This window comes from Podarcis filfolensis (genome assembly GCF_964270895.1).
Source record: "Podarcis filfolensis genome assembly, chromosome: 1".
Taxonomy (NCBI): domain Eukaryota; kingdom Metazoa; phylum Chordata; class Lepidosauria; order Squamata; family Lacertidae; genus Podarcis; species Podarcis filfolensis.
The window spans coordinates 67,901,414-67,916,731 of record NC_139604.1 but is presented as its reverse complement, the minus strand read 5'-3'; the positions used below and the strand labels follow the sequence as shown (position 1 = coordinate 67,916,731).

The 15,318-nt window shown below is 41.9% G+C and overlaps 1 protein-coding gene across 6 annotated transcripts in view; it reads left to right on the top strand.

Moving 5' to 3' along the window:
• DENND2B (DENN domain containing 2B) overlaps nt 1–15,318 on the top strand; it is a 145,630-nt gene that overhangs the window by 26,718 nt on the left and 103,594 nt on the right. For 2 of the 6 annotated variants that reach the window (XM_083590789.1, XM_083590793.1), the window contains exons 2-3: nt 2,615–2,705; nt 3,582–3,876. The gene's annotated coding sequence lies outside the window, so the exon portion shown is untranslated. Of the gene's footprint in view, nt 1–2,614; nt 2,706–3,201; nt 3,489–3,581; nt 3,877–15,318 lie in introns of those variants that run through there. The other 4 variants (XM_083590792.1, XM_083590791.1, XM_083590790.1 and 1 more) reach the window with 4 other exon arrangements.

The following is a 15,318-nucleotide window of genomic DNA, read 5'->3' as shown; positions in this document are numbered from 1 at the left end:
GTGGAAGGCCCTATTAGCGAAAGTGGTACCTCAGGTTAAGAGCAGTTTCAGGTTAAGAACAGACCTCCAGAACGAATTAAGTTCTTAACCTGAGGTACCACTGTACACTTAAATATCTCTCTTACTCCTAATCCACTACCGTTCAGTCCACTGTTCTTTCTCTGCATCAGTCTCAACTAATGTGGTTCCCTCCAGATATTCTGGACTACCTCTCCCAGCCAACCTGGCCAATGCTCAGGGATGATGGGTGCTGTAGTCTAACAACATTAGTAAGCCCAAAGGTTTAGCACTCCTGCTCTAAGCATTGCCTTCCCAGGTCCTGCTGTTTGATGCTCGCAAGCAGGTTGATCTGGTGGCCAGGATCAGCATGGCAGTTCCTTTTCTTGGAGGGGACTGGAGTGTAAATGTCTGTGCCAGATGGTTATTTAATTTCTATGCCACTTAATATATTATTATTATTAATAATAATACTACTATTTTATTTATATCCCTCCCTCCCCAGCCGAAGCCGGGCTCAGAGCGGCTAACAACAATAAAAGTAACACAAAATTAAGCAGCAACTGTCAACTTAAATAAAACATCACAAAAATACAGAGTTACACATTAAAATGTTACATTAATACACAGTTATTAATACATAAAAATAAATATATATCACCTGGCTCCTGGGAGATTGTGCCCCCGAAAGATGCACACTTTTTGGGTTGTGCTCTCGCATGAGTGATGTGCGTGCAGCCCTGAAAGACGCACACCCCGGTTTTTCTTTGGAGCGTGTTGGAGGATATGTTCCTGCTTCCAGGCTTCTCATGGGCATCTGGGTGGACACTGTGAGTGCTGGATTAAATGGGCCTTTGGCCCAATCCTGCTGGCATCTTTTTATGTTCTTGGAATAATCTCATTCCCTGGCCGGCACTTGTGATCCTGATGCAATCCTTTGGCTGTGACTTGCCTAGCTTTAGAAGTGTATTGAGGTTTGGGTTATTCTATGCTACGTTATTAATGGAAGTATTTGAAAATCCAGATTTCTGAGCAATATATGAAGAAGCAATGTTTTAGTTCCATTCGTCGTGTCATGGCATGAGATTAAGTTCTGAGCCACAGAAACACAGCCAGGTGCCTTATAGAGAGTCAGACCATTGGTTCATCTACCTTAATATTGTCTATTCTGACTGGCAGTGGCACTCCAGGGCGTCATTCTCAGTCTTACCTGGAGATGACAGGGAGTGAATCTGGGACTTTCTGCGAGCAAAGCAGATTCTCTACCCCTGAGTCAAACCCTCTCCCTAAATTAGATTGCAGTCTTTCCCTAGAAAAGATGCAGATTAAACAGAAACCGATAAGAAAGGTTCTACAGAAGTTGTAATATTCTGCATTTAAAAAAACATGCTGGGTAGTGTATGAAAGCCGTGGACTTCTGTAAGAATAGATATTTTTAAAGGACTTGGTTTCCCACTAGGGGGAGCGTTGCATATGTTGCTCACATAGGAGAAACGGGAACTGTTCAGATTTTCTGAGACTTTATATGGAGCTTTTAAAATCTTCACTGACTGTCTTCAATTAACTTTCCAAAGAAGGAAGTCTCCAAGGCCCTATCTTGAAGTTTAAAAGGCTTGGGCTTGCTTTTGCTCCCATTTAAATTCCTGTCAAAGTTCTCATTGAGTTCAATGAGATTTAAAAAGGGTCCTTTTTGTTTCCATAGCAATAAGCTTAAAAAGAGAAACAATATTATTTTCTTCCAAGTATTTTATCCAGCGTTGCCATGGTGCCTAACTGCTAGATATTAAAGTGGGCATCATTTTAAAATGTTTTGAAATGGGAAAAAGTTTACATAGGAAATTATTTTATAGTCTACAAAGCATTAACCAGTTTTTTTTGTTTGTTAAGATAGTTCTCACACAGAACTGTGATAAAGGTAAATGAATTTAGATTTGTGGCTGATGTAGAAAATAATCCTGTGGATTCTGGCATTCCTCACACTTACGTATTCATAATTAGAATTTTCTATTTAATCTCCATAACTTTGAAACGGGCATTATTATTATTTTTAAAATCTGCTCATTTTATTCATTTTTAAGCACTGAAGCATACAGTTGCACAGTTTGCATCTGATTTTATGTGTGTTGTGTTCTTCTCTGTTGTGAATTTAGTTGTGCAGTAGAAATTTATTTAAATTTCATTATTAATAATAACATTGTGTCAAGCAAACAGTAATCAAGATGTAAAGACTCCATACTTTTAAAGCACATTTAAAGCACAAACAGTAAGAAAGATGGAAAGGTTGGAAAAAATAGGAGATTCACTCAGAAGCTGTAGCAAAAAGTATCAAAAAGAACTTCCGCTTGTTTCTAAAGAACTATTTCCCAGTGGCAAAAGACAACAGCTTTCTGCCTTGTCATGCATACCCAAGTCACACTAATTTTGTTGACAGCATAACCAGGTACTGGCAAGGCGAATAGATGGTTAACTTGTCTGGAATGTGGGTAGCATTTCTACTGCAATGAGTGGTATGCCCTGGAAGCAAGGAAACTTTTGGGAGAAATGGCAATCTCTCCTTCTCATTTCACAATCCTGTTTCATTCCTAACTCACATCTATATTTTTCTTCTTAACTACAGAAGGATGAAAGACTACAGGATGCCCTGCTTGGCGACAATGAATATCTACAAAAATTAAGTATTTTCACAAAGTGCTGGGTTGAGCAACAAGGTAAGCCATTTAGCTGCCTGAAGAGTGATTTTCCAGCTCTGTAATCCTTCCTATTGTATTTCAGTTTGATGTCAGAGCTAGAGATATCAAATCTGTAATGTCAAATGACACCCCCCCACACACCTTTTCCTCTCATACACCCCCCCTCCCAGCTCAGGCAGTGGCAGGCCTCTCCGGTGTTTTTTTTAAATTATTGCAGAAAGATTTTGCAACCCAACCTGTCTCTGCAACCCTTAGCTGAGTGGAAAGTACCTTAAACTCGACGTCACTGACTTGAAAAGGCATTATCTTTTCTGAAGCAGCAATAATCAATTTGAAGCGTCTGGGGGCTGGCTTGGTGAGAGCAACGGTGGCGGTTGAGGAGGAGGGGCAAAATGCTCGAGGGGTAGGGGGGAAAAAACCTGGATGAAAAGGCATGCTGTTTCATGGATGTCTTCCAGAATTGTGACACTGTGTGTGTGTGTGTGTGTGTGTGTGTGTGTGTGTGTGAAGGGAGGGAGGGAGGGAGAGCGAGCGAGCGTGTGTGTGTGAGAGAGAGAAAGGGTGAGAATGATCACCATGACAACTGACCCAGCCAGTCTGTGTACTCTCCCTGCAATCATTTTGGCCGACATCTGTGCTGTGAAAGGTCATGAGAAGGAGCTGTGGGAAGCACAGCAGGTATTAGACTCTGAACGTCGCTCGTCCGTCCAGTGCCTCAGCTAATAGGGCAAAGCTTTTTTTCTGGTCTGGGAAATACAAAAATCGAGAATGGCGTGGAAGGGGAAGTGCTGCAAGTGTCAGGTAATGAAAACTTTCCCCTCTTTTTTTGTCTCTGCCTCTTTCTCTTTCTTTCCCTCCCTCCCTCTCTTTTAATTTTCCTTTTCGTTTCTGGAGCTGCATGTCAGCGTATGTTTGGCATCCCATTCTCCGAGGAGTGATGTCATGCCCTAGCAGTTGGGTTTTGTTAAGCAAAGAGGGAGGAAATGGTGAATTTCACCCCACCGCCCACCCTGAAGAATAGATCTTTTTTGCCTGTGAAAAGTTGTTGAATCTTGTACTAGGATTACTACTTTCTCTCTGTGTGAAGTATTCCAACATGAGAGAGAGAGAGACTTTCAGGAAAGTTTCTCGAGACCCGCAAATGGCAGTTGGGTCCACATCCACCGCAATGATGGTGATTACATTGAAGGTAATTCTTTTATTTTGCTGTTTGGGTTCTTGGCTTCTGAGTGGCTGCTTAATTTTTCCTGGTGATGGATCTGCCTACATGCACTTAAATGAAGAAATAGATGGGGCAAAAGAAATAAAGCCTGTGCTTGGGATTTAAACAATTAAAAGGAAGGAAGGTTGCCTTATTTTCTGACTACAGCTGCTTTCCTAGCGAGTTCACTTCTCCAGCAGTGTGAGATTCAGCAGCACCACTCAACTTAGGAGAGGCATTTTTTTAAATATCAACTTGTTGCAGGAGAAGTTGCATTGTATGCATGTTGCAGAAACAGGGTTTTAAATAAAGGTGGTTAAATAGAAACAATGGTTAAACATTGTTAAGGAAACTATGCTGTTTTAAATGTGCATTCCATAAAAATCAAGTAAAGTTTCTTTATTATTTATCAAACCTGCTCTGGTCTTTTTAATGAGGGTACTTCCTTTGAATTCTTGGTTATTTCTGGGCTCCGTGCATTTAAAACACCTTTTATGGTAAATTCCAACTGGGTGCAGATGTAGGCAGAGGCAAAAACAAAACAAAACCCACAACCCTCTCCCCCCAAAAAACATTTCATTTTAGATGTGCAAGTAAAGGCTTAAATGAAATGCCTCAAACTGTGCTTTATAACTGGTGCCTTTGGTGGAAAATAGGTAATATTTTAATGCCTGTCTAATAAAATCAAGTGTTGTGAAAGCTCAGCTAATACATGACCAAAATATACTGGATTGATGATGAGAATCAGAGAGTTTTACTACTATTCATTCTAAGGAGTTCAGCTAAGGTCAGGATCCCAGTGTTCAGCTTCTAGACAGTGTATAAAAATGACCACTAGAAGGGCCTTAGCTAGTTACAGAACATCTTCAGAAGGTTCTTGTCTGAAACCTTGGAGAGAGACACTGTCAGTGTAAGACAACACTGAGCTAGATGGACCAGTGGTCTGAATCAGTATAAGATACTTTCTTGTGTTCCTCTGACCTATTCCCCGGATTTCTTCTCTTCTGCAATTTCTCTTGGGAAGTATGAACTTTCTGCCAGTGAAACACTGAAAGGGTTGGATCCCTGGTCTACTAAGCCCTTCCCCTTTCATATTTGCAGAGGTGGGTTGCTGAAAATATCAACTTAATCCAAACTTAATACATTCAGCAGGATAAGTAGAAACATGCTGGTTTCAGGCTGCAAATGTTCCATATACAGTGGTACCTCTGGTTACGTACTTAATTCGTTCCGGAGGTCCATTCTTAATCTGAAACTGTTCTTAACCTGAAGCACCACTTTAGCTAATGGCACCTCCAGCTGCCGCCGTGCAATTTCTGTTCTCATCCTGAAGCAAAGTTCTTAACCCGAGGTACTATTTCTGGGATAGCAGAGTCTGTAACCTGAAGTGCATGTAACTGAAGCGTATGTAACCCGAGGTACCACTGTACAGAATGTGGGGACAGGGTGAATTTTGGATAACTGAAGCTCTGATAATATGGAATTTGGGTGGGTTAGTCAGGGTATAGGACAGTCTTGCTGGAGGTCAACTGATAAATCCTGTGCACAGATTTTAAGGTCTGCTCACTAGGATGTCTTCTATGGATCTCAGGCCTTTGTTAGCCACAGTTGCAGTTTTTGACTGGGAGACTAGGTCACAAGCTTTTAGCTTTCTTCCCGAGTTTCTCAAACAGAGTGTCTTTTGTGTTCCATTACACAATGAAAGACACTTCTGATTGGCTTCAGTGCGCCTGCTAGCATGGTTCAGACATGCTGCTGATGGCTTGTTTCCTCTTTGTGCTGGGTATGACTACAAGAAGGAAAACATGGACGGAGTGAAAATAACAAAGATACTTCAGAAGAAGCATAGTATTTGTCTCCCGTTTTTTCCTTTTTTTAATTACAGCTCCTCCCTGCATGCTTTAAAACATCTTTCAGGAAAGTTAAGAACAAAACCTCAGGTTTCCTTATCGGATCAGCCCAGAGTTAAATTCAGGAGACAGGAACAAAGTGTTACCATATGTAATTGTGCTGTAATATTTACACAGTAGTTTATCATTGCCTAGGGTAAGGCTGTGTCCTGTTGCACTACATTTAGTTATTTTCTCCTCAAAGATAAATAGCTTCTTTTTCTCTTCAAAAATATAAAATCAGAGCTTTAATTAACTGATACTGCAGGTTTTGTTGTCAGTGTTTGGGTGTTGTAGGCTGCATGACAAGGAAGAGCAAGGAAATAAAAGTTTTCCTCATAAGGTGGAAATGCTCCACAATCACTTCCTTTTAAGTCTAATCCTGAAAATGTATAGATTTAGCACCAGACTCAAACTCCTATCAATGCTTGTGACATTTTACCCCCAGGAGGGTTTCCTTACAGTGAGGAAACATTGTTAAAAGTGGTTGGTCATAATCTTTAGACTGCCCAAATTGAAAACCCTACTACTCCTGCCTCTTTCCTTGTCCTGATCCTTCACCTCTTTAGTAGTGATGGGGATGCAGCCTTCCAGATACTGCTGCCTACATATTGTTCTCATATGACAGCATTTTGGAAGTGTCAGCCTGGGTTGCTTGTTTTTTGGGGGCAGAGGATCATGAGTGATGTATATACGCTGAATGTGTACATGCATATTGTATGACGACACAAGATTTCAACACAACACTTATCTTCCCTTTCGGGCATTTGCAGTGCTGACTATAGATGACAAAATTATTATTGTTGGCCCCTGTCTGTTTCAAGAGACAGTGTGCCTCCGGGGGTGAAGTAGAGGTAGATTTAGGGGTACAGGATTTTGGTCACACTGGTTGCGGAGGCTTGGGGCACCGCGGGGGTTGCGGCAACTATGGTGTAGAATGAGAGTTGAGAGGCAGAGGGATGCCTAATTTTGGCATCACGCAGAGTGTTGCTGAAACTTGAGACCCAAGTTCTGCCACTGGGTGAAGTCAAACCACTGTGTTAGCAGCATCGAAGTGACCTCCCCAAGGCACAAGCCCAGGCAGCTGTCCATACGACAAGACCACTCCCCTCTTGGCCTTCCTGATGTGGTCTAAAGGAAAGCAGAGCATTATGTTTGGCACCAGCTGGGCTGCAGGAGTTGCTTGAAGGAGGCGTAAAATTATGGGGTAGCATGTTTTGGATAGCTTTCCTAATTTAGACTGTGTAGTTGGGGTGTCTGACATATCTTTTCATTAAAGTTCTATTACCATACAGGAATTTTTTTACTGTATTAAACTAGAATAAGCAGGGAATATGGAAATCAGTCAATCAATAAACAAAGGCCACCAATGTAGACAGGATGCTGGTGGAGCAGGCTGGAACTGAATTGCTAAGAAAATTGGTTTTTGTTGGACTCCACAGGTGCACTGCCATATACTCATAAAGGAGCCAATTGACACCCATATTAAGGTTTCATTGGTTGATGATCCAATGCAGAATTAGCCTTACTTAAAAAAAATCTACTGAAACCTGTAAGCTAAGGTCCACAGTGCAACAAACTCCATCGGATGCAAGGATGCAGTTGTTTGTGTCTGCTTTTGAGTCATCCAAATTTGTTTTACGAAATGCTTTCCCTCAGTTTTTGGCATGATTCACCTCCCTTACTCTTAGTCTGTCTTTGTTATGTGTAGTTTGTATAATCACAGACTGTATGATTGTAGTCCATGGATTAGCCTCTTAAAGATGTTTAGGTATGGAAAATCCTTCCTCAATGCAGTGGTTTGGACTGGACATCCCATCTATTTATGTGATTTTCTGTTTGATGGAATAGTATTTCCTGCATTGGATTTCTTGCAGTTCCCACAGCTTATCTAGGAAAATAGCACGAAGCAGAATTTTAATATTTCTTCAATATAATTTCCATATGCCCATTCAACGTGAGCTCATACTAAATGCAGTTTACATCTGTATGTATAACCTTACCAGTGGGAAATCGAAACCACTACTAAATCATAATATTTTTACAGCCACATCAAAAATAAAAATGTACCTGTTAGGTAATGTACAGACACCCACTTTGTAAATAAAAGTAAAATGTGAGTGGATCCAGGCCTTGTACTATAGATTCACTGTCTAGGAATTAAATAGCATTTGACTGAAGTGCAGTGAGTCACATCACTGTCTCATTTTTATATATGAAACAAGTAATTTGGCAATTAAAATGAAATGTTGCAACTTAACGTGTAGAATTTCCCCCTATTTTTCGTATGGTGGTGGTGCATGTACAGTGGAATTTCGGGTTATGTACCGTCCTCCTTACGAATGCTTAGGGTAATGAGCTCTGCTAACCCGGAAGTAGATGCTCCTGGTTGTGAACTTTGCCCCGGAACGCGAGCAGAATTTGTGCGCCGACAGCGCGGCAGCAGCTGGAGGCCCCATTAGCGAAAGTGCGCCTCAGGTTAAGAACAGTTTTGGGTTAACAAAGACCTCTGGAATGAATTAAGTTTGTAACCGGAGGTACCACTGTATGTATCACTAGTGTTTAAGAACAGAGACTATAATTCCAAGCATTCTTGCTTAGAAGTAAGTTCCACAGAGATAAGTTCGACTTACTCTTGAGTAACTATTGTTGGATTGGATTGTATGCTGGAGCATGAAGGTTCGAGTAGAGGTTTGCTGGCTGTTTCTGAGGAGCAAGTAAAAGGAGCGCTGGCCTTCACCTTGCCTACTGTGACTAGCTTTGCCAGGAGTGGGAAGCTATTTTCATCTCAAGGGCCACTTTTCCTCATGATCAACCTCCTGGGAACCAGAGGTGGGCGGAGCCAAAGGCAAAAGTGGGAAAACAATAGATGCACCTTTGTGCAGTGAGCTACATTCCCGTCATATAAAACACAGAGCTTTCCACACACACTCCATCTCTCCATCCACAGTTCAGGGGCAGATTCCAGCCAGGCAAAAGCATAGGGGTAGGACTGGGGACTGATGTAGCTTGGAAGGGAAGCCTGTATTGGGCAGAGAGCCCTGCGTTTGGACTGCATCTGGCCCCTAGGCATCAGGTTCCTCACCTCTGAGCCAACAAGAGTACATTAAGTAGGGGGTTACCCAAAGTTCTTTCCTCCCCTTATTGTTTAAAAGGCCATGTTCAATGGCAGAATTGTTGCACTCTTTGGGTTGGGTAAACAAAACAGTAGAACATTTGTAGGTGCCTCCTGGTCCAGACTGAAGCTATAGGAACATGCGTAGTGTCAAGAGCAAACCAGGGCTCATGTAACAAGTCTGTCCTAGTGGGAGAATGGGTACTTTGAAATTAAGGTGTATGGGAGAGAGTGTAAAGGAGACTTCTCTTTGTCAGCAGCCCTGGTCAGCCACCACCTTTCCATACATGAGGAGCAGTATTAGCAAGAATCCCTTGCCTCTCTGAAGCTTTTGCCTTGTTCCTTTGGTGAACTTGTGACACCGTTTGCGGTTGTGATAGAAAGCAGGCTTTTGGAACAGGCACTGAACAGAGCCAGGCCTGGCATTTTTTTCACACATTTGCTACAAATTAGGTCTCCTGCATGGATTTTAAACATTTTAATACTTTCTTAAAATGAAAAAAATGGAATATTTAAATTAAAGGCAAATCCTAGTGCACTGGAAACTGAAGAGCTAGTAAGTTTGGCTGTCACTAGCTATGGAGCATGCCAGCAGGTTGTAAAATGGCCTATTTAATGAGTATTATAAATGAATGTTCGCTGTGGCCGTGGTTGTCACCCAGGTAGTTGTAAGAGAACTTGGTTGGTGGTGGCACCGGCGAGGCGTTTGGCAGTTTTGCAATAGGTCAGCTTGGGTAGTAATTTGCACAAAGAGATTTTGCTTAACAGAAAAAGCCACTGTTGTCCTCTCACAGCATCAAAAATGCAGCTTACACCCCCTTCTTCCCCAAGTCCCTAAAACAGATATTTACAAGAGTGATCTGGGGCACATTCGTGGATGAGGGAGCTTTGTGGAGAGTGCTGCACCAACTTTCAAGAAAAAGGGAAGCCTGCAGATTTGGACTACTTGTCTTGTGGTGTGCTTTGGAGCTAAGTTGCTCTGAACTTGAGTTTTTGTACTTTCTATTACTATGGATTAATGCTTAGAGCAAACACCAATGGCTCCTTCCATTCATGCTCATAAGATGGCACAAACAACTAGAAAATGTTAAGTGGGGCCCACAGTGGAGACCTATTATATTTTTTCAGACATGTAACGCTCTTGTTTGAATCACTTCACAGGCACCTGAGCAGGCGTGATTTGGAGAACTATACACTGAAAATGATCCACTTGGTATATTGCAAAATAGCCTTAAGGTTACCTTTTCTTTTAGGGGATTTTAGGGGATTCTCTTAAACTCTTAGAAACAGTGGCATATTTCAGCACAGTAAACATACAAGACATGTACTAACATCTGTTTCCTTAACGTGCTTCTATATGGATACCCAATCGGATTGTAAATAGTGTCAGTTCCCAGCTGTGTTCAGATAGCGTTGCTTCTGCTACAGGTTTCAACAGGAGGAATATAAAAGCCACGTGTATTTATCCAAAAAAACCCTCTAGCTGTGCCATCTATCCTTAAGATCCATGCACAGAGATGTATTACTGCCTGGAAAATAGTTTCTATATTCCATTATTTAGTTATCAGACACTTCTTTGGCACTAAGAACCATGCTCATTCATGTGTGCATATATATAAGTTATCCTACCAAGTTAGACTATTATTACAGTGATTGACCTTGGCTGGATCCTGGGCATCTCTTATTACTTGATGGCTATATACTATATAATGCCTTAGAACACCAGTCCGTGGGGAACAGCAGGGTATTGTTAAAGTCTTGTTTGTACCCAGAAGCATCTGGTTGGCCACAATAGGAAGCGGGATGCTGAAATAGGTACGTTTTTGGCCTGATCCAGCAGAACTCTTCTTATGTTCAGGGACACCTGTCTCCCACTCTTTACATTTTATGTGCTCTCCATAGCAAACACCAGTGGAATATGGGTATTTACCAGCTCTGCTGCCATTTGAATCAAATTAAAGCAGCATCTTGATTGTCTGAAGGAATTCCTTCATTCAGGATGCCCTGCTGCCGCTACTCCCACTACCTGCAGTTACGATCACAGTAGCAAATGTGCCAGTTTGAAGTGTATATTCTATGGCTTTCAAGTGCTTCAAGTGTATATATTATTATTATTATTATTATTATTATATTATTATTACTACTACTACTAGTATTTATTTATTTATTGCATTTATATCCTACCTTTTTCTCCAAGGAGCTCAAGGTGGTGTACATGGCTGTCCTCCTTCTCATTTATTCTCCACAACAACCCCGTGAGGTAGACTAGGCTGAGAGGCAGTGTCTGGCCCAAGGCCACCCAGGTAGTTTTGTGGCTGAGTAGAGATTTGAACTCTGGTCTGCCAGATCCTAGCTCAACACTCTAACTACCACACCATCTTGCCTCTCATTTATTAACCATCCTTCACCAGCTGGTCCCAGGACGTCTGGCAGCATTTTAAAATTCAGTATTAAAAACAGCAAAAGCAAATTACAATCACAAGAATAGGGCGGGATCTTGAAAACACGCAACTCAGGTGTCAGAGGCCAGGTTAAAGAGTACAGGGCAGTTTTCAGCTAGCCTGCAGCTAATACAGAACCCATCTGTAGACCTGTGCATGTACAGCCACTGCTGCTCTCATTTCTGGCCTTCGCCCTCACTTATAAGAGCCTCCGAAAGAATCAAAGACAGAATACAGCTGTGTGGATCTTTCCCACAGTTTGTTAGAGGAGATGTCTGTTTTACTCTAGCAAAACATCTATTCTTGAGAATGAGAGCTTTTTCTGAAACAAAAGTGGATAAAGACATTAAGCTTTGGCTCAGTGACATTGGCACTCCTTTCAGGGCTTACAGCTTTCTGATTTGGGGCTATAATCCTGCACACATTGATTTGGAAGAAAGTGCCATGGAAGACAACAGGATTTGCTTCTGAGTAAACGTGCATAGGATTAGGCTATACAGTTAATTGGCTTCTATATATGTAAAAACAAAACCAGAAATATCTCTCCTGCTTCCTACTGTATCTACCTATTTGGCTGCATGTGAAGAATTGGATGTTTCCAAATGTTGCGCTTGTTAATGTTGTTGTCCACATTTTAAAAACACTCTTCGTCTGTTTGGATCCCAGGGTGGTTTACAAAACAACCAAATAGATATACACATATGACAAAGCTCCAGATCCCCTGATGAAATCCTCCAGTTACTTCATGCTAAAATAAAAAAAAGAGCATGTGAAACAATATGGAACCCTGCGAGACCCCACAGTACATGGGTCAAGTTGCTGAGCTACTCCCAGTGCTACTTGATGGTAGTGCAGGAGAAGACAGGAGTGAAACCACTGTAGCACAGAGTTCCCCAGCTCCCAATCTGCAGAACCGCTCCAGGAAGATACCATGGTCAATGGCATCAAAAGCCACCGAGGGGTCTAGAAAAATGAAGAGGGTTGCACTCCCCCCCCCACCTCTCTCCTCCTATGAGTTATCAGAGTGACTAAACTTGTTTCATTGCCAAATCTCAGCCTGAAGCCAGATTGAAATGCGTCTAGATAATCCATTTCCTTACAGGCACATCTGCTTCTGGCCAGCTACCACTCACTTGCCCAAGAATGGGATATTAGCGATTGGGTGGTAGTTGTCAAATACTTCCACAATTTGGCTTCTCCACAAGCTCTCAGACTGCTTGCCCGCCTCAAATTTTTAAAACTTTGCTCACCATTTCAAACTTACTCTGCCCTCCATGACACTTTTACAACCAAATGTCTGAATAGCAGATTTGATCTGATTTGTGGTATATATACCACTGCTGTGTGTGCAAATCAGGGCAATGAGATATTGAAGATTATTTCAGTATGATTGCTGACTCCTTGTCCCCATCAGCCTTATTCTGTTGCCTGGAAAAGGAGCCCACCCAGTTACTTTAAGCCAGCCTTTGGCAATCTAGTACCCTGCAGTGGTTTGTTTCCCATCAGCCCCAGCCATCAGAGACTGACCTAGGCACGGGGCTGAAGAGCAGGAACGGAGGATGCTCTTCCTACAACTACAGCAGAATTCCATGCTGGGTCTCAGAGATTGCTTCAGTCCTATAGCCCTATAACACTGCTGATGTGTTGCTTTCCCAGAATTAGCTAAGAATCAAATGGAGCTTCCACATAGCACTTAATATACCACCATGTTTTCCAGCAGTTGTCTTTCTCATCGCCAAGGTCCCTCTGCAATGTTTACTCACAAGTAAGTCCTGTTTGGTACTTTCCAGCATTTAAAAAAAATATCCTGACCATTCTATTGCCTTCTGTTGAGTCTGGCTGGGGGATTAGTGACAAATTGAACTTTAATTGCCCCATGAATGGCCTTTCTTAATTGTCTTTCTGGCATAGCACCAATAATACCACAGCTCTGAAAATTCTCTGGTTTGCTAATGAACTTTCCCTTGACATTATCTGATTCCTGACCCTGATTGAGTTGTGTCAAATGGACCTGCACATTCAACCTGATGCTTTTGTCTTTGGACTCCAGAGTTTCCCTACACAGGGCTGTGTATGTCCCTTAAATCACCCTGAGCCTAAAGGCCAGGCAGATGTCCTGAGTTTGCACAGATGGACTCTTCCTTGTGGATGGGACTAGTACGAAATAAGAAAAGCCAGCCTAATGTAACAACAGGCTTATACTTCTTATACTTTTAGGCAACACCAAGGCCACAGATAATAACAATGTGAGACAATAAAAATAGGCGATCATTGGGGGAACAGAACCGCCAGTAACCTGTTTTAATTTCTGGTTGCTAGTTTATAAAATGAGCACATTCTTCTTCTTCATTCCCATCTACTAAAATACCACTCAGAGAAGTTAATACAAACTTCAGTGCTGTGACTGGCCTTTCTTATTTGCTACACTCTCCTGTTTGTTTTCTGCTAGAATACATTAAGAACTATAACCCCTGCTGGTTTTAATTTACTGCTAATTGACTTGGATGGGCAGTAGAAAACTAATGCAAATACTGTTATGGGGTTGCACTGACATTTCTTGGGGATTTACAACCATCTGGAAGAAACGGATTTGTGGAATTGAAGCCAAGGGCATGCAAGATCCTACACCAAAAGCCCTCAGTTCTCGAAAGCTTCAGTCTTCCTGAGCCAAGAGGAAGAGCTGTTGTTTATAATCCCTTTTATAGGCTTGCCCAGATTACCTGTTCAAAGTGTTCTTCTGTGAGCCTCTGCTCAAAGGGAATTGTGTAACATCCAGTCCACATATAGAGCTCTTTCTTTCCTCCAGCTTTTAAAGGGCAATGCACACACAAAACACAATTGGGAAACACTCATCCTCCACACAGGGCATGCCAGGGAGCTGAATCCGCTAAATCTCAAGGAAAACATGGAGAATCCGCTATCGCTTCAGTTTAAATCTCATGGTCAAATCTGAAGTATGCTGTGTGTGTGTGTGTGTGTGTGTGTGTGTGTGTGTGTGTAAGAGTGAGAAATTACCAGTGGGTCTCACCATACTTTCTCTTCCAGTTAATTAGTTGCATCTCAATTTTTGGAGATTGAACACTGGATCATGACAAAGTGCATACAGATAGCAGTTATGCCACGCGTCACTGTGCAATAGGTTCCAATAATTGACATTCAGTCACATTTCAAACAGCTTTCTGAATCTCACAGCCTTGCTGCAAGGAGAAATAATTGAACTTCCTCAGCAATTCCTCAGCAATGCAATTACTGTGGGGAATGCAACATATCTGAAACAGAAGGTCATACAATAGAGGTGCTTGATAAAATCTGCACACATAAATGTCTTGTGAATCTGTGGCTGCCAAAGCATCAAGCCTCCCAAGTGAAAGAAGCTCCAGATTCTACTTTTGGTGTCCACCAGATCACTAGTAACTTGTTCTGAGAAACATGTGGCAGAATACCTTATTAATATAGCCTGTCCTTTGTGTGTGCACGCGCACTCTGCTTTACAACAACACTTAGACTGTAAAAACAACAGTCTTGTGGCAACTGAAAGTCTAACACATTGATTATGGTATTAACTTTCATGAACTAGAGTTCATTTCATCATCATTTCATCACCATCGTTCCGCCCGGACACTGAGGTCCAGTGCTGAGGGCCTTCTGGCTGTTCCCTCGCTGCGAGAAGCCAAGTTACAGGGAACCAGGCAGAGGGCCTTCTCGGTAGTGGCACCCTCCCTGTGGAACGCCCTCCCACCAGATGTCAAAGAGAACAACAACTACCAGACTTTTAGAAGACATCTGAAGGCAGCCCTGTTTAGGGAAGCTTTTAATGTTTGATGGACTACTGTATTTTAATATTTTGTTGGAAACCGCCCAGATGGGGAAACCCAGCCAGATGGGCGGGGTATAAATAATAATAATAATAATAATAATAATAATAATAATAATAATATATTATTATTATTATTATTTTATTATGCAATCCAAGTCTTTATCAGCC